At 47.9% G+C, this 22,040-nt stretch overlaps 1 protein-coding gene across 9 annotated transcripts in view; it reads right to left on the bottom strand.

Annotated features, from left to right (window-relative positions):
• SEMA4A (semaphorin 4A) overlaps window positions 1-22,040 on the bottom strand; it is an 80,130-nt gene that overhangs the window by 49,374 nt on the left and 8,716 nt on the right. For 2 of the 9 annotated variants that reach the window (XM_081174554.1, XM_081174552.1), the window contains 3 exons: window positions 19,499-19,664; window positions 18,086-18,246; window positions 5,201-5,294 (listed from right to left, as the gene is read on the bottom strand). The gene's annotated coding sequence lies outside the window, so the exon portion shown is untranslated. Of the gene's footprint in view, window positions 1-3,605; window positions 3,924-5,200; window positions 5,295-6,963; window positions 7,098-17,860; window positions 17,989-18,085; window positions 18,247-19,498; window positions 19,665-22,040 lie in introns of those variants that run through there. The other 7 variants (XM_081174557.1, XM_081174555.1, XM_081174558.1 and 4 more) reach the window with 7 other exon arrangements.

Below are 22,040 nucleotides of genomic sequence, written 5' to 3' on the forward strand. Positions count from 1 at the left end.
TCTCCATCTTATTTCCCTCTCCTCCTACTTGTTCCCATACACTCTGATGCCTGGACTTTGTGGTTATAAAACAACCCTTGTTTTATATTTTCCTTGGGCATTAAATTAAGTGTTAAATCCAGAAGGGGAAAAGTTTGAGAGGTCATTGACTCTCCCAGCTGCTTCTGCCAAGCCCAAAACTATCTTGTCTTGTGATTCTGACTTTTTCTGTGCTCAAAGTTCATGAACAGCAGCTGTAAAAAACGCAGCATTCAAAGGATACCAGAAAAGTAGTACACAGCATAATTGCCAATGTACTCAGAAAACAACCCTAAAGAAAAGGCAGTTCTAAACAGCCACAGTTGTACAGCTTTTTTCCAGCAGGGGCAGGGGGCTTACGCACAACATTATGACAAACTCTACAACTAAATTGGGCAAATCTAGAATATCTGCACTGACATAACTGGGAACATAAGCAAAAGGGAGCCAGATTCACCATATTTTGGGGCCGTCTGCTTAGTAATAACAAAATTACTGAACAGACGGGCAAATAGTGTGATGCTTCTGAGAAGTGGCATGCCCACAGTGGGAGCGTGGGTAGGGAGTTTACAGAGCCCAAGCAGAAGTAGGAGAAGGGGGAAATGAGGTTTCTAGATGAAGTCACGTCTGTATTCTACGCCAACCTAGAATAAATTTTACCCTATGGCTCTGTACTAATGGCTACCAACACACTAGGGCCACATTCACATCATACATTTAAAGCACTTATATACAACTTTGAACAGTCAGGGTCTCCTCTCAAAGGATGATGTGAACTGTAGTTCATGAAGAGTGCTGAGAGTTGTTAGGAGACCTCTGTTCTCCTCATAGAGCTACATTTTTCCAGAGTGGTTTAGCAGTCAATCCCCTTTCATAGGGAACTCCGGGGATTGTACCTCAGGGAGAGGAATAGGGGGCCTCCTGACAACTCTCCGTACCCAGAATTCTTTGGGTGGGGGGTGGGAAGAAGCCATGACTGTTTAAAGCAGCATCATAGTACTATAAATGTATGGTATGAACGTGGCCTAGAATCCCCGCTGCACCCTTAACTTTATACAGAAAGGGAAAGAACCCATATAGATGGATTTTTCTTATTTTTCTCATTTATTAAATTTACACACCGCCCTTCATCCAAATATCACAGGGCAATTTACAGGATGAAAACACAAAATACATAAAATAATAACACCCCAAAAAGAAAAACAATAACAATAACATTTAAAAGGCCACAGATGGTTTAATTAGCCATAAGTCTGGGTGAAGAGGGATGCTTTCGACAGGTGCTGAAAGATATGTAGTGAAAGCGTCAGGCGAGTCTCCCTGGTGAGGGCATTCCACCAACAGGGAGCCACCACAGAAAAGGCCCCTTCTTGTGTTGCCACCCTCCAGACCTCTTGTGTAGGAGGCACACAAAGAAGGGCCTTGGATGCTGATCTCAGGGTCCAGTTCATAAGGGGAGAGGCGGTCCTTGGGGTATTACGGTCCTGAGCCATTTCATAGAATCATAGAATCATAGAATCATAGAGTTGGAAGAGACCACAAGGGCCATCGAGTCCAACCTCCTGCCAAGCAGGAAACACCATCAGAGCACTCCTGGCATATGGTTGTCAAGCCTCTGCTTAAAGACCTCCAAAGCAGGAGACTCCACCACACTCCTTGGCAGCAAATTCCACTGTCGAACAGCTCTTACTGTCAGGAAGTTCTTCCTAATGTTTAGGTGGAATCTTCTTTCTTGTAGTTTGGATCCATTGCTCCGTGTCCGCTTCTCTGGAGCAGCAGAAAACAACCTTTCTCCCTCCTCTATGTGACATCCTTTTATATATTTGAACATGGCTATCATATCACCCCTCAACCTCCTCTTCTCCAGGCTAAACATGCCCAGCTCCCCCAGCCGTTCCTCATAAGGCATCGTTTCCAGGCCTTTGACCATTTTGGTTGCCCTCCTCTGGACACGTTCCAGTTTGTCAGTGTCCTTCTTGAATTGTGGTGCCCAGAACTGGACACAGTACTCCAGGTGAGGTCTGACGAGAGCAGAATATTTAAGGCTTTATACTTCAAGACCAGTACTTTGAATTGGGCCCAGAAACTATTTGGCAGCCAGTGCATTTGGACTAGGAATGGCATTATATGCTCAAACAGTTTTGCACCAGTGAGCAACCAGTGAGCCGCCAAATTCTGCACTGGCTGAAGTTTCCGAACCATCTTCAGAGGCAGCCCAATGTACACAGCAATAAACATTGCCATAATGTAACCTACAAGTTACCAGAGCATAGACAACAGATGGGGCGTAGCTGGGCCACCAGCCGAAGCTGATGGAAGGCACTCCGTGCCCTCAAGGCCACTTGAGCCTCAAGCGACAGAAATGGATCCACATCCACCCCCAAGCTACATACCTGCTCCTTCAGAGGAAGTGTAACCTCATCAAGAGCAGGCCGTCTCCCATCCATCTTGTCTAGGGAACCACCCACTAATAGTGCTTCAGTCATACCTGGATTGAGCTTCAGTTTATTGACTCTCATCCAGTTCATGACCAAGGCAAAACAATGGTCCACCACATTCACAGCCACAGCTGCAGAAGAAAAGGAGAAGTAGAGCTACGTGCCACCAGCATATTGCTGACAATGTACTCCAAAACTCCAGATGACCCCACTCAGTGGTTTCATGTAGATGCAGTTAAACAGCATGGGCAATAAGTTTGAACACTGAGGAACTCCGCACTGAAGGCACCATGGGGCTGAACAACATCCCCCAGCATTATCCTCTGGAAATGACCATTTGTCACCACCTCTGACCACTGAGGCTGATGGAAGCTGCAGTCCACAACATCTGGAAGGCCCCAGGTGGACAAAAAGTGCCACAATGAAGGGGGACACCAGATGTTTGCTAGGACTGGGAAAAGGACAGCCCTCCCACCCTCCATTATCATAAGAGCATAAGAAGTGCCTGCAGGATCAGGTCAGTGGTCCATCTAGCCCAGCATCCTGTCCTCACAGTGGCCAATCAGATCTCCAATGGGAAACCCCCAAGGAGGACACGCGGACAAGAGCACTTTCTCCCACCCACAACTGGCATTCAGAAGCATTACTGCCTCCGACTGTGGAAGCAGAGCAGAGCCAACGTGGCCCATCGACAGCCTTCCTCCCTCAGCATTGCAAGGTTCAGGAACCCTCAGATCACATGCCTGCCTGCACTTTGTAGGTGAAAGGGGCTCCCTTGAGGAGGGTGCATTGGCTGCGGCCCCCTCCCACAAATCCCACAGCTGGCTCAGGAAAGAGAGACCATTACCATGAAGTCCAGTCTTCCTCCCATGCCAGACCAAAAGCCACCTAGAACTCAAACCCTGTGACTTGGCAACATGGACAGTGGTGCACCGGGGTCATTTCAGACTGAATTTAAAAGCATGCTCTTGTTTAGATGGCAGCGCACCTTGAAGTGTGGCAGGTCGGCCCTGCTGCATTTGGCAGTCCCTCTTGCTGAGTGGGGCCCTGGACCTCTGCCATAAGTCCTGCCCTGACAGCGCCACCAAACACAAACGTCCAACTTGCACACCCAGCGAAGACTGAGGAAGAGGAGGGGGCATCTGTTACCTTTCCGGGAGGGTGTGGAGGCCAGGCTGCATTTGTGGGCATCCTTCTGTGGAATAGCAAATGAATCCACCCTTTGGCAATGGAGGCCTTGGCTGGCTGGCTGCAGCAATGATGGCTTCTGGGCCAGACCAGTTCTGCAGTAGCCTCTTGGACCGAGGCAGGCAAAGTTCCCCCTCAGCCACAATCTCCCCAGGCAGCTCTCCCAGCTGAAGACCTGGCTTCCTGGCTCAAGGAAACTCCAGTCTGTTTTCTTGCAAATAAATGGCTCTCTTCTTCTTCTTCTTCCTCCTCCTCCTCCTCCAGAGCTGTGCCTTTGCTGGAACCCCGTTCCGACTGGAAAGTGCCCAGAATGCTCTCCCCAGAGAGAGCGGGCTGCTGCTGTCACTCGCTGTGAGTCAGGAAACCAGAAAGTCCACCCCATCCTCTCGTTCTCTCTCCTTGGTGGAGCAACACAGGCAGCGAGTCTCAACACATCCAGGGGCCTTTCCTTTGGCAGCAAAGGCGGTGCCCGCCTCCCACAAGCTGCTTCGCACACCACTCAAGGAGGGGGATATTGAGCTGCTTTTGGACTGAGAAAGTTCCCGTGAAGGCCTTCCTGAAGCACTTGGGTGGGTCAGTGCCAGGGAACAGGTTGCGGATCGAAGCTGTTTTCACATTCCTGTTTGCTGTGCATTCACTGTGCTCCCAGGGCTGGGTTTCTGTTCTCTGCTCGCAGAATACAACCCAAAATTCATATGTATCCTGTGCTTTGTTCTAAAGTACCATAATACCGTTTGACGCATTGTTTATCAAACCAGCTTCAGAGCAGTTGGAGTCCTTAAGCCATTCCTATTTGGTCTCCAGCCAAAGTGGGAACACCTGTGGGGGGGCGAAGACCTCACCTGCTAAGGTGAGCACCAAAGGAATGATTCTGACATTAATGAAGCTGTGCTGATGTGAACAGGTTGGGGAAGGGAGAGCTGTGAAATGCACCAGGGGGATGGACAGCTTCCGTGTACTCAAAGGTGGTCACATGAACACACCCCACATCCACCAGATTCCCAGTTCTTGGAGGATTTCCAGCAGTTGTCCCATAAGCATGGAACTCCCTTTCCCTAGAGGGTCCTTCAGAGAGGAAAGCCATTCAGAACTGTTCTCACACCTTCCTGTTTGGCCTGGCATTCAGGTAGTCAACTTTTTTCGCACTGCTTTGTTCGTCCTGCTCCTCTGCCTGCTGCACGCTCAAATTCAGCAGGCGAAAGTTTTCCCTGGCATGGAGAGAGGAAGCTATACGAGGAAAAGCTGCACCTGTTTAATTTCTGCGAGTGTGTCAAGCTGTTTCAAACAGTACAGGAGCAGAGGCAAGGACAAAAGTTGGCAAGCCAAGGTAACTAGAGCTGAACAAAAATGGTGTGTGTGTGTGTGTGTTTATTTTCTATAAAAAGAAACCGATCAGGTAAATAAACGAACCATGCATGATCCATCTTCACATGACAGCTTCACCAAGGAGGGGGAAAGTTTGGCTGTATTATTATAACTATTCTTATTTCAAAATGGGAAGACAATAGCGTCACAACTAAGGATCTGTTTCTCTCCACCCCATCACTGTTAATTACCTCATAAACCCCTGATCATTTGACAGCTGCGTCTCTAGGCACAGTAAGATCAAGGACACACAAGAAGAGCAACGACTCAGTTCCAGAATTCTCTCTGAAAAACAGAAGGACGGGTTGTTTTCAAAGCTTTAGCTGCGTGAGTCTCTCTCCCCGCCCCAATTCTCCCACATATTGTAGAACATGTTAATTCAAAATACAGCTTACAAAAGGATTCCAGTAAAAGGCTGTTATATCAATGAATGGAGGCCCAAAGAGTCAGGGGTCTTCACCTCTTTTGTGGGGCTTGGGGGTACATTTGGAAATCTAAGAAACAGGCATGGGCAGCACAAAATACCCATTTCACAGACAAATAAGTGGTGATGTTCAGACACATCCACACAACAAAACTAGTGGCTTTTTCACACTTACCTTTTGCTCTGCTCTTTCCAGACTCAGTTCGAGTCTTAAAGTTCTGTGTCTGAGCTCCCTTTTCCTTTTCCTTTTTTGCTCCTGAGCTTTTCCAGCAAAAACTTGCTCTTTAAAGCTGAATAGGAGCAAACAGCTACATCTGGAAAACCCGAATTGCTGTTTGGTCTGATTGAGCACTAAAGAACAGTTTATTGTTAGGAAAGCTCTAGAGCAAAACAAAGAGCAATTATATATGGAGCTTTAAAGTGTGGCTCTGTACATGAAAATAGAGGCAAAAGGTAAGTGTGGATCAGCCTAGGTTAAAAACAAAACAAAACCCTACACACCCTCCAAAGCAAGTAACACAGAGCCCAATAAAGCAGGCAACCCACCCCCAAAACAAACACTCCCCTCAACTGAACAATCATCCTAAAGGAACAATACCTACAAACAAAACAAAATAAAACCAAACCAAACCAAACCAAACCAAATACACACCATGCAACAAAACAAAGGAGACTCACATGTGGGGCCCAGAGGCATTGTGGAGAAAGTAGGTAAGGAGGCCGGACAAGACTGTATATATGCACTTTCCAGCCAGCCCTGTGCCACCCACAATAATAAAAGAAACCCAATTTTTACAAATTGGGAGATGTAGTGTGCCTACTCATGTGCTGGGGGGGGGGGTTTCGAGGGTGCCATGATGCCCATGGGCACCACATTGGGAATCCAAGGAATGTCCTACGGAATCCTAAAGACAGCCAATTTACGGCAACAGAACTCATGGCTCTTGGGTAGTTAGATACCTCCTTTACCAGAGGCCTCCCTTATGCTTCCAGCACTTCTCTATGGAAAGCTCAGGAACCCTAAACCACAAGCCTCTCAGATGCCACCCACAGGACTCTCTGGGTGGATTTAGCAGAGTGGAGATGCAGAGAAGATCCCTGGACAATGTTGCTTATATGTTTGGAGAATCCGCAACTGCCTTCGCAACCAAAACGAGCTCTCAGTGTGGAGGATTAGTAACACACATATCTCCAAAGGAAAAATAAATCAGCATAGTACAAAGAACATGAATTTATACGCAAATGGATGAAAAAAACTGTACTCCTGCAGGAGGAGAAATCGTCCTCCTCACCTAAAACATGGTTTCTGAAGGGAGGGCAGCAGCATTTCCAGAATAGACCCAGAACCTGCTGGTTGGTTTTTTTTTTTTGGGGGGGGGGGGAGAAATCTACAGGGCAAATATTTCTGCCTTCTTTTCTCATCCTTTTAAATGCCTTTTCCCCAGGCCCCCACATCCTCTTTGCCTACCTCCCCAAGCTAAATTGCTCTTTCCCCTGTCCGGCCACAAGTTCTTCTCCTTCACCACTTACCCTTCCCTCAGGCTCATTTCTCTGTCTTCTGCCTGCTTTGCTCCCCTGCTTTGCAGCTATCCTTGCTCTGACCCCTGTCACTAAGACCCAACCCTTTGGTGCTCATCTTGTCTGTGACATCAACCAGTGGCAACCAATGGCAGCAGCACTGGGAAGCAACTTGAGGAACAATGACATGTGTTTTTAAAAGTTGGAAGTCACCCACTCCAGATGGACTCCCCACCAACACAAGATTAGGTTTTGAATAGGCTATGGCTTCGAAAAAGAGGTCATGCATGCTCCTCAAAAGATAATGAAGAATCAAGTTGATCAACCTGATGCCATGAAGATTGGGGCATGTTAACCGAAACAAAACGCTTGTGAAACAGCTCATCAACTAAAAGGGTGAAAATAAAACCTCTCCAGCGTCGCAGAAAGGCGGCATTCCTAGACCTAGCCTAGAGACCCCAGGCAAAACATGAGCTCTACCGCTGAGCTTTGGCTTTTCCTACTATTCTCCAAATGTTTCATGCCATGAATGCCACCTGCCCCAGATTCTTAAGGGCATTCCCTGTCTTCTGGTACGTCCCCCTGGAAATAAATGATGCTGTCGCTGTTCAGCCTTTTGGGGAGAAGCAATTCTACAGACTTCAGTGGGGTTTACTCCAGTGTAAGGACAGAAAGGATCTGTCCATTTCAGTTCTCCTGGGTTCTCATTTTTCCAGTCTTAAACTCAGGCCTGCACATTTTGCAGCAACATGTCAGGAAAATTCATCAGCATTCTACTGCAAATTTCTCCCAATAAACACATTTTTATATGCTGTTTTAACTAATGTACACATTCTGCAAGCAAATTTCCTCTAACAATGTATTCATTTTTACTCACAATTTCCCCTAATAGAAGCATTTTTGTAAGCATTTCTCGGTTGGTGAACTGCATAATAATTTCAGATACAGTGGTACCTCAAGTTAAGAACTTAATTCGTTCTGGAGATCCGTTCTTAACCTGAAACTGTTCTTAACCTGAGGTACCACTTTAGCTAATGGGGCCTCCTGCTGCCGCCGCGCTGCCGCCACGCGATTTCTGTTCTCATCCTGAAGCAAAGTTCTTAACCCGAGGTACTGTTTCTGGGATAGAGGAGCCTGTAACCTGAAGCGTCTGTAACCCGAGGTACCACTGTACTCGAAAATTTCAAAGGACAACTGTGTTTTGTTTGTTGTTGTGCTACCTATCTGGGCAGCCACTCTGGGCAGCTTCCAACAAATTTAAACACCAAACACAGTAAAACATCATACATTAAAAGCTTCTCTATACAGGACTGCCGGTACAGTTTCAGATAGTGTGAATTTGATTGATACAGCTTCAAATGAGATCTGAATCAAATTTTCCCCACATCCCTACTCCAGAGTAAGTCCACATAAGTTTACAGCCACAATCCCATGTCCAAGGATGAAAGACAGACAGGAAAGACAACTTTTCCTGTTTGACATCAATCTTGTATACACTTGCTCCTAAGAAAACATGCACACAATCAGGACGCAAGTGTTCATCTGATTAAACACTCTTAAGTTCTAAATAGAATTGTGATGATGGACAGTTTCCAAACACCCTGCTGCTTCTGAAGACAGAGTGGGGAAGAGGGAGAGAGATTTGGGTTGGTTCCTATTTTAAGGGAGAACCCACCTAATCTGCACTTCCCGAAATGCAAGGTAAACCAAAACTTGGCTATCCTTTGAAATTCACACTTGGGATTCAGTTCTCCAAGCAAATAATGTGTGCAAGATGCCTATATTAGGGGAAGGCGTGCATAAAATGCATATGTTGGTAGAAAAGAAATAAACATGCATATATGAATGGAAAATCTGAATGAAATGAAACCTGAATTCGAAACAGCAAGACTGCCTGTCTTTGCTCCTGCCTTTTGGTTTTGGATGGACACAATTTTGCTCAAGTCACAGGGATTCTGTTCTCCCGGCCACAATTTCATTTTCAGGGAAGATTAAACACCCCCCCCCCAAAAAAAAAACAGCTTCAAAATAAACTAGGCAATCCCTTCTCCACTGTCTGAATCTAGGGAAAGAGACAGACTTGCCAAGCAAGACCCAAAACAAACCATTAAGCCCTTTCTCCATCATCTGGACTTCCTGGTTCATTTTGAAGCTGCTTTGAGGTCTTCCTGGTGCGTGTGTAAGACTGATCTTTCTCGACAGAATCATAGAATTTTAGAATTGGATCTGGGTCATCTAGTCCAATTCCCTGCATCAGTTTTATCTGTCAATTTACGCATTGTCTAAAAACACAGCAGTGGGCTCCTTCCTCACAAAGCAATCGCTTCAAGTGGCACCTGAAAATTTTGCTTCATAACTTTTGTTCTATGAGGACTAGAAACTTGCTTTTTAAAATAATTAAAAATAAAGTGCAGGTTTTGGGGCCTCTGCTGACTCTGGGCCCGAACACAAAAGAGTCCCCTGTCTCTCCGCCCACCTTCTGGTTGGCCCTGGAGCTTCCCAGAGGCATCCATGTTTAACAAACTGATCTGAATCAATCATGGAGGAAGAGTGGGGTGGAGGGCAATTCTAAAACCAAAAAAAGGCAAGGGAAGGTGAGGAATGCTGAAAGAGCTTTTGGTCCGGCAAGCCTACTCAGATACGTAGAACGTTGACAGGTGTTTTAACGAGGCTCATTGTGAATTTTAATTACTCTTTGAATGTTTCAAATAGCAGTTTTTATTGATAGTTTTACTGTTCATTCTTTTGGCAAACCTCTTCAAGGGTTTTTTCCCTTGCAATTAAGCGGCGTACAAATTTTACAAAATACAGTAAAATAAATAAGTGCCGTTATGTTGACTGGCTCATGCTCTCTTTTGGAACCTCGCCTGGAATGCCTCCACTCACTGCACCCCAAGGTGGGGCTTAGGTGGGCGGGCGTATCTCACCTAGCAGGTTATCAGAAGAAATATCTCAGCTAGGGGGAAATCTTTCATTCAACCCAACCCTGGGAGTTTCAACAGTAGTGGATCCATCAGCACAACACAAGCAAACAAAAACATGGGTGTGCTTCAAATATGGGGAAGAAAGACAGGCGGGGACGGAGGGCACCATGTGGGAGAATAGGTCGGCAGACACCCAGATCCTCTGGCATTCCAGACGGTTCAGCACAAGCGCACTACTGACACCAATTCAGGGATCAGTCCTTAGGTATACTGCCAGGGGAACAGGCAATTCTCTGCTTGGTCAGAGAGCTTTCCCTCTTCACTTCATGTCCATCACCACCAAGCGCCTCCCTTGAGAGTGCAAGTGCTACTTGCTGCTACGCCCCATCAGGCTCGTCCCCCAAAACTGAGACCCCGCCCTTAGCTCCGTCTCAGGAATCTCAAAGATTGAGCCTCAAGAGACCTGGTGGTGATCTTGGGACCTGGCGAGAGGAATTCGGCAGGTAGGGGTGTCGCCCTCGGCCCAGTATACCTGAAGGAGCGTCTCCACCCCCATCGTTCAGCCTGGACACTGAGGTCCAGCTCCGAGGTCCTTCTGGCAGTTCCCTCACTGCGAGAAGTGAGGTTACACGGAACCAGGCAGAGGACCTTCTCGGTAGTGGGGTCCGCCCTGTGGAACGCCCTCCCATCAGATGTCAAGGAGATAAACAACTATCTGACTTTTAGAAGACTTCTGAAGGCTGCCCTGTTTAGGGAAGTTTTTAATGTTTTATTGTGTTTTTAATATTCTATTGGGAGCTGCCCAGAGTGGCTGGGAAAACCCAGCCAGATGGATGGGGTATAAATAAATCATCATAATCATTATTTAGTATATAAGGATCCTTTGCAGAGAGCCGTGGTGCAGCTGTAGATTGCTGGATTTGTATGCAGAAGGTCTCAGGATGGGCATCTGTGGGTGAAAGAATCTCACAGAACACATCTGGGGGAAAGCCTTTAAAAAAACAAAACAAAAAAAAGACCCTGTAGAGCTGCTCCCAGGTAGAGGAAACTGGATGGAGTGACGATCACCCTACGCACTTTATCAAGGCTAAAACTAATTGTGCCCATCACCACTCACGTGTGTCTCAGTTTTGGCTCCAATGCAGATCTCCTGGAATTGATCGAACACTGTAATTATTTTGTCATGAGACTCTATTATACCATACTTTCCCCCTTTTTTTGCAGGGGTGGAGGAGCGTCCCTTCCTTGGCGAACATTCAAAAGGTTCTCAACACTTGTGAGGAAACTCGCTCTTGTGGCTTTTTGCACCTGGCTGGTTAGCGAAATCAAGGGAAAAGTGGAGAATAAGAACTTAAGGCCATTGGCCCATCTAGTCTGGCATCCTGTTCTCATGGTGACCAACCAAAGATATGAGGGGAAACCAGTAAGCAGGAGCTGAGCACGGGAGCCTTCTCCCCTCCTGTGGCTTCCAGTGACTGGTTTTCAGAAGCATTACTTCTTCCAACTGTGGCGGCAGAGCATAGACATCATGGCTAGGAGCCATCGTTAGCCGACTCTCCTCCATGAATCTGAACAATCCTCTTTTGAAGCCATCCAAGTCAGTGGCCACCACTGCCTCCTGTGGGAGGGAGTTCCGTAGTCTAACTAAGTGCTTTGTGAAGAAGGACTTTCTTTTAACTCTTGAAGGTGAGTTCCACAGATGGTATTGACACTGCCCATTTCAACTCCATTGCTCTTGACTAGTACATTCTACGGAAGGTGTGGGGAATCTAAGGCCCCCCAGATGTTGCTGGACCACAATTCCCATCATCCTTGGCCATTGCCCATGCTTCCTGAGACTGATGGGAGTTTTAGTTTAGCCTCATCTGGCAGGCTAAAGGTCCCTCGCTCCTGCTCTACAGAGTCAGGCATTCACCATATCTCCTTCTCACTTGAGTCTCATTTTCATGCAGTTCTCAACCTGTGTCCAAGCTGTACCACTTCTGAATGAAGAGGGGGAAGATCTCATTTGATGGAACACTCTCTGCAAAGAATTCCTCCCCACACACAGAAAACAAGTGCTTCAGGGAAGAGGCAAAGCTGGAACATGGCAGGCTAGATTTCTGCATGCAGAGACTTTCTAAATGAGGGGCATTTAGTAATGAGGGCATTTAGTCCAGGGACCAAATGCAATCTTTCGGGGGAGGTGTTGCTTGCTGTTTTGTCTGTGCTTTATTTGGGGCAGGGGGTGGGGTATAGTGCTTTGCTTTGGGGGAAGGGTCCTGAGTATCACAAGATTTTTTTTTGTCTGTGAAATGGGCAGCAGCCCACACCAGCTCCTTAGATTTCAAAATATGCCTCCGGGTGCAATAAAGCTTGGGAACCCTTCCAGCACAAACCATGAACACAGAGACATTCCTATTTCAAAATGCTTCCAATTGTCTGGGTAAAGAAAAAAAATTTCTGTCTGCTCCAGCCTTAGTCAAATGAGAATATATACATGCATATCGGCAAATTTGCAACCCATTCCTTTCTTGATCTGCCCAGCGTTCCATGCCTCTCAAATGCTGGTTGAACTACAGTGGTACCTCGCAAGACGAATGCCTCGCAAGACAAAAAACTCGCTAGACGAAAGGTTTTTCCGTTTTCGATTTGCCTCGCAAGACGAAATTTCCCTATGGGCTTGCTTCGCAAGACGAAAACGTCTCGCGGCTTTGTTTCCTTTGTCTAAAAACAAAGACATGTTTTGTTTATAAAGTTAATTTATTTTCCCTTCAATTTTTGAACTGCTCTTTACAGTATGTGTGACTTTAAAGAGCAGTTAATAAACTGTTGTTGTACCAAATTTGGCTTTGTTTGGACTTTTTTTGACCATAGGAACGCATTAATTGATTTTCAATGCATTCCTATGGGATTTCGTGATTCGCAAGACGAAAAATTCGTTAGACGACAAAACTTGCGGAACGAATTAATTTCGTCTTGCGGGGCACCACTGTAGAATGATTTCTCAAGTTCATTCCAGATTTGGACCCTGTGCCACAACTTTTCAGCTGCAGCTTTTTTTTTTAACTGCACCCAATGAATTTTGATGTGGTTGCAGTGTCCTCATACCAAGATGGTCTGGAAGCTGTTTACCAAGTCAGATCATTGATCTCTCTAGCTCAGTAGTGCCTGCACTGGCTGGCAGTGACTTGCCTGGGTTTCGTACAGAGACTTTTCCCAAGCCCTACTTGGAGATGCCATTGGGGATGGAACCGAGGCCCTCCTGCACAGAATCATAGAATTGTAGAGTTGGAAGGGACCACGAGAGTGCAACCCCCTGCAATGCAGTAACCTTTAGCCCAACGTGGGGCTTGAGCCCACAAGCCTGAGATTAAAAGTCTCATGCTCTCCCAGATCATTGGGCTACGGCCCTTGTCCAGAGTCGGTGTTTTGTGTATTGCAACATACACTTTCAGAGGACTGGGGGAGAAAGTCCCAGAGGAACTGAAAGGGATAGCAGACTGAGCATGGTTTGGACATTGTATATAAATAGGACAAAAGGAGTGTTTTTAATGCCACCCAGAACTCTCCAATCCAATCCCAAAGTCAGATGAGGGGAATTTCATAAGCATCCCTAACTCAGTGTCCACCTGGATGGGAAAAGCGCGGACTCCAGACTTCGCCGTCTCTTTGACACCATAAGTGGGGTGAGGGGTTTGCATTGTGCTCCTTGTCAGATGAAGGCCAAATGCCCTGAGCTTTGGCGGCAACCCAGCCCCACACCAGCCACTGCTTTTCCTCTGAGAAGGCCTCATGGAGGATGTGAATCGCTGAGCACATTGTCTGGAAGGCGGGGGGGGGGGAGCTCAGAGGTTGGTGGGGGGAAGGGAGCAGAGCCTGTCCCAGAAGCAAGACAGAAAGTTCCTTGTAGTAACGCAGGAAAACTAGGTTAGCCCCGGCCGGATTTCACAGTCTGCCGTGCACCGTTGGCCGAGAAACAGGGCCGCACAGCATTTTGAACCACTTGCCATTGTTTTGGGCTGGGCCCCTGCCACAGGAAAGGACGTTAAAAGGCATTCCTCCTTCCCAGGGCAAACCATCAAGGCTCAGCTCAAAGTTTTCAGCTAGTGTATTTTTAGCCTTCGGGGGGTATTCCTGCAAGTTCAGATTCAAAAGGCTTGGTAGTGTGGCCACAAACTTCAGAGTCCCCTGGTGCAAATGCCAAGTCTTGCAAAAAGAAGAAATCTGGCTCCCCTTTTGCGCCCTTGGCAGCTGGCAGCATGCATCAATTTATCAGGTTTGAAGCCTTTCCCCATTGAAAACCTCCATGCCTGGAAGAGGTCCGCCTGCTAGATTTCAGCATGCCAGCAGCTATTTAATTTCTGCTGCTAAAGGGAGAGGAACAAGGGCCAATAAAAATGTTGGCAACCCTGCCTCTGCTACAAACAAGGTTCCCTTGCACTGGGAACTATGCCTCTGTCTTCCACCTGGAATATGGGGATAACAGCAAGACCAGAACTGGTGTAAGGGTGACAGGAGCCTGCTGCACTTCTAATATGACGCACAAATGCTGGTTGTTATACCCATAGAATAGATAGTAATATATCCATAATGGAAGGACGGACGGCCTTCTTGCAGAGGGCAAGCCCCTGTTATTCTCCATCCCCCTCCCATGAAGTGGGGGGAAAGGCAGCTGATGGGCAGATCCTGCACAGAAGAGAGCGAGAGCGCTCAGCTCTGTAATGAGAAGGGATGAGCAAAACAACATCCTCACCATTTGCTCACTGTGTTACGAATCCAGCATAATAAACCATGAGGAAAACCCTCTCCTATTAGAGGGCTTCAAAGTATCTTTGGAGCTTCGTGCTTGCGTTACCCAAATGCATCTTGCAAAGGCTGCACGCGTCACATGCTGCTCTTTTCCTCCCCTCGCGTTGCAGCGTCACATCTCCTGATTCACCCTTCCCGGACTGCTTATTATTACATGCGCTTTCCAGCCTGAGGGCCACATTGCCTCCTCTGCAGCCGTCTGGGGGCTACCTGCCAGTTTGGGGCAAGGCAGACTTGATTATTGTAACTCACTCTACGTGGGGCTGCCCTTGAGACTGACCCAGAAACTCCAGCAGGTGCAGAATGCAGCGGCGAGACTCCTTACGGGGTCCTTGCCGCAGGATCACATTCACCTGTACCAGCTGCACTGGCTCCCGATGGAGTACAGGATCAGGTTTAAGGTGCTGGTTTTAACCTTTAAAGCCCTATACGGCCTAGGACCCTTGTACCTACGGGACCGCCTCTCCTGGTATGTCCCATGGAGGACCTTACAGTCTTCAAACAAAAACATCTTGGAGGTCCCGGGCCACAGGGAAGCTAGGCTGGCCTCAACCAGAGCCAGAGCTTTTTCGGCTGTGGCCCTGACCTGGTGGAACGCTCTGCCAGAAGAGACTAGGGCCCTGCGGGACTTGACATCTTTCCACAGGGCCTGCAAGACAGAGCTGTTCCACCAGGCCTTTGGCCAAGGCACAGTCTCACAGAACTCTAGCCCAATGGTTACCATTAATTTGATTTTGAATGATTTTAGAATGAATTGATTTTAGAATGCTGTGTTACTTTTATTGTTGTTAGCCGCTCTGAGCCCGGCTTCGGCTGGAGAGGGCGGATTATAAATAAAATTTTATTATTTTTATTTTTATTAAGGCAAGAGGCTAAAAGTGAGTGGAGCTACGGATGTGACTCTTGCCCTACGCTCAGCTGATGTCAGGTGTTTGTCTAGCCTTCGCCTTAGGGAAGTGAGATGCTCCCGCAACTCAAGGGCACATTCCGGCCAGGCAAAAGCACTTGAGGATGGGGTAGAACAGGGCTGGTAAGAGGTGTGGTCTGAGGAAAGGGTATGGCCTGGAAAAGGGCCGAATCAAAAGGCCTGGAGGCCTGCAGGCTTACAAGGGTAGTTTGGCAGGGAGCCACAGCTCAAACGGATTGGCTCCCTTTGCCAAATAGTTCGAGCGAAACCAACACTCCTCACGTGCAAATGGGATGTTTTCATTTCCTTTAGAAATTAAAGGGCAGCAAACAACTGAGCATGTGCAATGGTAGTGGGAATTGGCTGCTTAGGGCAGATCCACACCACACATCCAAAACACATTTAAAGCACATGGTTCGTCCCAAAGAATCCTGGGAGCTGCAGCCTCTTAAGGATGCTGGGAACTATAGCTCTGCAAGCAGGGGGAACTACAGTTCCCAGTGTTCTTTTGGGGAAGCCATGTGCTTTAAAGGTGCATTCAATGTGCTTTAAAAGTATGGTGTTGATCTGCTCTTCGTCCTGTAACCATGCAAGCACGGAAAATATTCAGTTCATAATCTATCTCTGTTTGAGTTATGAAAATAGACCCAAATCAGGGCTCACAACACCCTGACTTACAAACCTACCAGATTCGACTGACCAACCGACTAATTTCAAGTTTCAGTTCCACCACCAGCAAAGAGGGGAATGGAAGTGAGTAACCTCCAGGCAAAGCCTGAGGAAGCTCCTTGTTAGCTTCACTACAACTGCCAATGAACACAGCAGCTTGTGAGCCAGTCTCAGCCAGATCGGAAGTGCCTGTAGCAGCCGCCCTCCCCACCTGTGGGAAGCCCCGTTTCCAACTCTAGCATTCTTACCCCTTCCCTGATGTAGTAAAGCCTGGCTTCTCCTGCCAGGGCACTGAGAGCGCTGGAAACACATCTCTGCTGGTGCCTGCAATTACTGATCCTGATAGCCAACACTACAGTCACCAAGAGCCTTTTAGAACCTGGTTCACAAACCATTGCTTGAATCCGCCCAAAGCCCATAAAGGGCTCTGAGGAAGCATAGAGTTCAAGGGCAGGGGGCATTGTGCAAAGCAAGAGCACAGAGTATGTCCCAGAGAATTATTGGATAGGGCTGGCTCACGTACCCCTTTCTCTCCTTCCTGGTCAACAGGACAGTCAGATTTTCCCTTGTTCCAAGAGCCCTTCCCTCCATAAAAGAATTTGGGGGGCAGATTGTGCTGGTTTTTCCCCACCCCAGCATACATATACTTCATCTCAGGGGTTCTCTGGTGTGAATTCTGCCCCCTATAAAAGTCTGCATCATCTGCCCCCACTGACTGCAGTGCTTGACAATTTTATATCTAGATCAGGCATCCTCAAACTCGGCCCTCCAGATGTTTTGGGACTACAGTTCCCATCATCCCTGACCACTGGTCCTGTTAGCTGGGGATGATGGGAGTTGTAGTCCCAAAACATCTGGAGGGCCGAGTTTGGGGATGCCTGATCTAGATAGATATAGATAGATGTGCTCACTCTCTGACCCACATATCTGACACCCCACACAGCTTTACATGACCATCTCAGACCATGTGGCTGAGAGAGCTGGATCCTTCCTGCAAGCACAGGGAAGAAAGATTCCAGACTCAGCTCTGTCTTCATTTTCCCACATCCGACCAGATGCAGGAGCCCCAGCCTTTATCAAATTAAACCTGCTCCTCTCCTCCGCATCCTTCATTCCCCTGCCTCACAATTCCAGCTCCGGCCACCCAAGCATGAAATGGAAAGCCAGCTTCCTTCGGAATCCACCCAGAATATCATGCAGAGAGACAGTGGAAGGGGAAAATCCACCGACGCTTAATTTCATGCAACAATCGCAACTTAACGTAACGTGTGGGGAAACTCCCCGACATGCGACGCACGTGCATTTAAATTCTTCCTTGTTAGATCTTTGCAAATGAACCGGTGTGGAATTGGTTCATTCGTTTACAGGGCTCCGGTGAAGGCGGAAAAAGCCGGGTATCCACGCCTGTCTCACTCCATTTACATCTCTAAAGGGTTTCCTGGCTGGAAAGCCCACTCAGAACAAGAATGGGGAAAGAGAGCAAAGCTTCTACGCTCTGTGTCTGCTTCTGATCCTTTCAACAAGGAAGCTCCCGCCAAACCAAAGGCACACATGTTCTCACTCACACGTCTCTCATTATTCCACGAGAAATTATGGCTTTCAGACGGGGAAATGTTACCTGGTGGCTCAGCGTAACCCAGATCTCCATTGTCTTGGCTTGGTTGTATCGGAAGCACAACGCCAGACTCTCCCCAGATCAGGTCCAGTTGCGGTCGCTACAAAACCGACCTGCTCTTCCCAGCCGTGCGGAGAGGAAAACCCCCTCCGTCAAAGAATATCCCTGTGTCATAACAGCCAGCCTAGCTCCGCGAACATCCCTGGCGTTGCCATAGCGACGGCTTACCTCCAGCAGCGGTCCAGGGGCTCCTGCTCTTGAGATCTCTCCAGCGTCAGCCGTGCAGAAAGGACCTGCGAGAGATTCCCGGTTCAAGTTCCAGATGTGGGGGTCGGACCAACGGACAGATGGGGGTGCTCATCCCCCACAGGGGGCTCATCGTGTGGCTGCTGAGAGAGAAAGACGAACATGAATTCATCACCCTCTCTCCGACGAAATCTGCCGCCCAGCCAGATGTTTCCCTGTAGCAGCCAACAAGGCATTAGAGCAGCTCATGAAGGCAGCCCTTGTCCCTGACACGCCCAGAACAAGGCGAATGATCTGATCCCGGCAGTTTCCTTTGATCAAGCTTCACACTGAGCGTGCGGAGTAAATCATGTTTTCCCCGAGTCACAATTCCATGCCCAGTTATGAACGGGCAACATAAGCATCCTGGATCCCCAAACCACCTGCAGATTCTTTGCAAAGGGATAGCAGGTGCTTGTTTTTATTGGGGGAGCGAGGAAGAAGAGCCCACTGTGCAGAAGATAATTACTTTAATTATATATATGCATTTTTCGACTCGGTATTTTTAGCCTTCCCCGCGTTTGTTGGCGGCTTACAAATAAACGAAATCAAGCACGTGCAATATTCAACTGAAACTGAAGTGCAATTCATCACACAAAGACCACTCGTGCATTGCACAGGCAGATGATGTTTCAATTTCCCCCTCTCCTAAAGACCTGAGCAGCTGCAAAGGCTTTATTGATACTAATGCTAGGGTCCCCAAAGTGGAGTCCGTGGGCACCTCTGTACCCTCTGATACCAACTTGGCACCAGAAAAGCCCCTTTAATTTTTTGCCCAAAAGACAAGATCATTACAAAAGAAGTACAATATTTTATCTATATGTGTACAAATAAAACATAATTTAATTTTTTGGGAGGGATTGTTTGTTTTTGGGAAAGATGTTGCCTGTTCTTTCGCCTGCGTTTTATTTGTTATGGGGTGCCTGAAATGGTTTGCCTACTTGGCAGAGTTTCTTGCGTTACAAGTATTTCTTGTGAAATATGGGGTTTTTTTTAGGAATAATTAAATAATTCTCCAGGGTTTCAGGCAGGGGTGTCTCTCTCTCTCTCAGCCCTACCTGGAGATGCCAGGGATTGAACTAGCGACCTTCTGCATGAACATAGCGGACAACTGCGTCTGGGGGAGGGCTAATCCAGAACTGCCCCCACCCTGCCATGCTGGGAGTTCTCTCTGTTTTGCTGGAGGGACCTTCCATTACTGCATTTTGTACCTGGGAATCCAACCAAAGAGCCTGACAGATCCGTGTCTATTTGGAAGGGAAGGAAATAGGGGAACAGGACCCCCTTGCCCTCCACAACAAGATGCCAAGATTAAAAGGCTTTCTTCGGTCCCCTTTCAAGATGGATCCAACTCACAAGGGTTATCACCCGCCTGGCTGATTAGTTCATCATACGACCGATGGCTGGGATTACAGAGGTAGTGGCCCTTCTTCGTCCCCTGTGAGGACTTGCAGCTGGGACTTTTCAGGGGGAGATTTGAGTGCGCAGACCCCTCCACTTTCGTACCATGAAATGTAGGGCTCTGAAATGCAAAGCAATATATTCACATTATAGATTGCCCAGGATAACTAACTGTCCGATTCTATGACCACAAGCTTTACTTTCAGAGAGAATTAGTACAGTTTCTTACTGGTAAGATCCATGTTGTTGTTTTTTAATACCTGAATTTCTTTGCCCTTGGGGATCAGATTCCAGAAAGGGGGGGGGAGGTAAACAAACAAACAAAAAAATCAACCAGCTATCTTCCGGGCTCTTCACTGATCCAGCTGCACACCATGCATAATTGTATACCGCTTTCAAGGATAGGAAAGACCCTCTTGCCTCCGACCCCAGGGAGGGGCTGCAGTTAATGCACAGCCCAGTGATGAGACGGAGGGACTAAGGATGCAAGTCAGTGGAAGAAAGCCTTGGATATTCCTGGTAATATTTAGGGTATTAGGGGAGGGGTAGTACCTCTGGTGGGGGACATGTGGTGCTCCTTCTGGGCAGGGGTGCTAACTTGAATAAAATACTGTGGGGGCCCAGGTAAGCCCCACCCCATATAATTGATCACATGATGCAGAGCATACACACTATTTGAATGGGAATGCCCATCAACTTTGTGGGGGCCCAGCTCCCTCAAATTCTTTATTGTGGAGGCCAAAGCACTCACGGCCCCTAGGAGGTGGCTCCTATGCTTCTAGGGTAGTTTGTCTACCTTTCTACAGCAGGCTAGTTTACACACACACACACACACACACACACACACACACACACACCACTTTTCTATCCTCCATTGAGGCAAGCAAAAGGCAGGATCAGAGTTGTAGGACGCATTCCAGCCAAGCAAAGACACTCCAGGAGGGTGTGAAGCAAAGTCAGTGAGGAAAGTAGCCTGGGCAGAGTTTGGAGGGCCTAGAAGGCCTTGACAGACACCTCGGGCCTAAGGTTCCTCCCCCATCACTTTTTTAAAAAGGAAGACATAATAAGTCTATTAACCCTTATCAGCCATGATACTGAAACTGAACCTCCGCGTTAAGAGGCACTCTACCTCTAACTACCCATTGCTGGGGGCAAACTGGGGGTGAGGGTTGCTGCCTTCATGCTCCAATGGTGGGGTTCTGCCTGGTCACTGCCAGACACAAAACTCTCTGTGGGGTCCCCTCCTCCTCGCCATGCCATCTGGCCCAATCGCCAGCCCTCTCCCCCAGTGCCAAATCAACAAAACTACCCAAAAGGAAGGGAAGGATGAAGCTGCATGTCCTCCCCACTTGTTTTTGTTCAGAAGGGTCAAGCAGAGGAAGAACAGGGCCAGGAGGCACCAGAGGCCAGTGGGGTTGGGGGAGCGACTGTCTGTACCTGTGATGGGGTGGGTGGGCCCTGGGAGGTTGCCTGACAAAGCCTGCTGCAAGCACCCAGCCCTGAATCTTACAGGAGCCTCAGCAAAGGAGGAAAGTGGCTGGAGTGTGGTGCACATTTTTCCTTTAAAAAGAAGCAGCAGCAACAGCAATCGAGGCTTCTCTCTCTCTCACTCTCTAGGCCGCAACCCAGCCTAGGAAGATGCTTCTTGCCCAGGGCCGGAAATGAAAGGAGAGATAACGTCTTAGGAAAGATAAAAACCGTGGAACAAAACAAATCTTCGGGTCTGACAGGAATATGTACAGGACAAACTGGGTTGAAGTGGAAACGCAGCAGCCACTTTTGTTGTGCTGATAATCCACCCACCACGCAAACACATCCATCTGGAATCTCTTTCTCTCTTTCCACACGCACAGACACTCTCGTAGACTCATAGAATTGCAGAGTGGGAAGGGACCCCAAGGGTCCTCTAGTCCAACCCCCTGCAAGGCAGGAATCCCAGCTAAAGGCCACCCAACCTCTGCTTCCAGGGAAGGAGAGGCCACCACCTCTCATGGGAGTCTGCTCCTTTCACGTAAGTTGAATCCATTGGTATGGGTCCTACCCTCCAGAGCAGGAGAAAACAAGCCTGCTCCATCTTCCATGTGACAGCCCTTTAGATATTTGAAGATGGCCGTTGTAGCTCCTCTCAGTCTCCTCTTTGTCAGGCTAAACATGCCCATCTCCCTCAACGGTTCCTCATAAGGCTTGGTTTCCAGACCCTTGGTCATCTTGGTTGCCCTCCTTTGCCCACACTCCCAGCTTGTCAAGATCCTTCTGAAATTGTGGTGCCCAGAACTGGACACAGTACAGTGGTACCTCGGGTTACATGCGCTTCAGGTTACAGACGCTTCAGGTTACAGACTCCGCTAACCCAGAAAAAGTACCTCGGTTTAAGAACTTTGCTTCAGGATGAGAACATAAATCATGCTCCGGCGGCACGGCAGCAGCAGGAGGCCCCATTAGCTAAAGTGGTGCTTCAGGTTAAGAACAGTTTCAGGTTAAGAACGGACCTCCAGAA

The sequence above is a fragment of the Podarcis bocagei genome (genome assembly GCF_964188305.1).
Source record: "Podarcis bocagei genome assembly, chromosome: 16".
Classification (NCBI taxonomy): domain Eukaryota; kingdom Metazoa; phylum Chordata; class Lepidosauria; order Squamata; family Lacertidae; genus Podarcis; species Podarcis bocagei.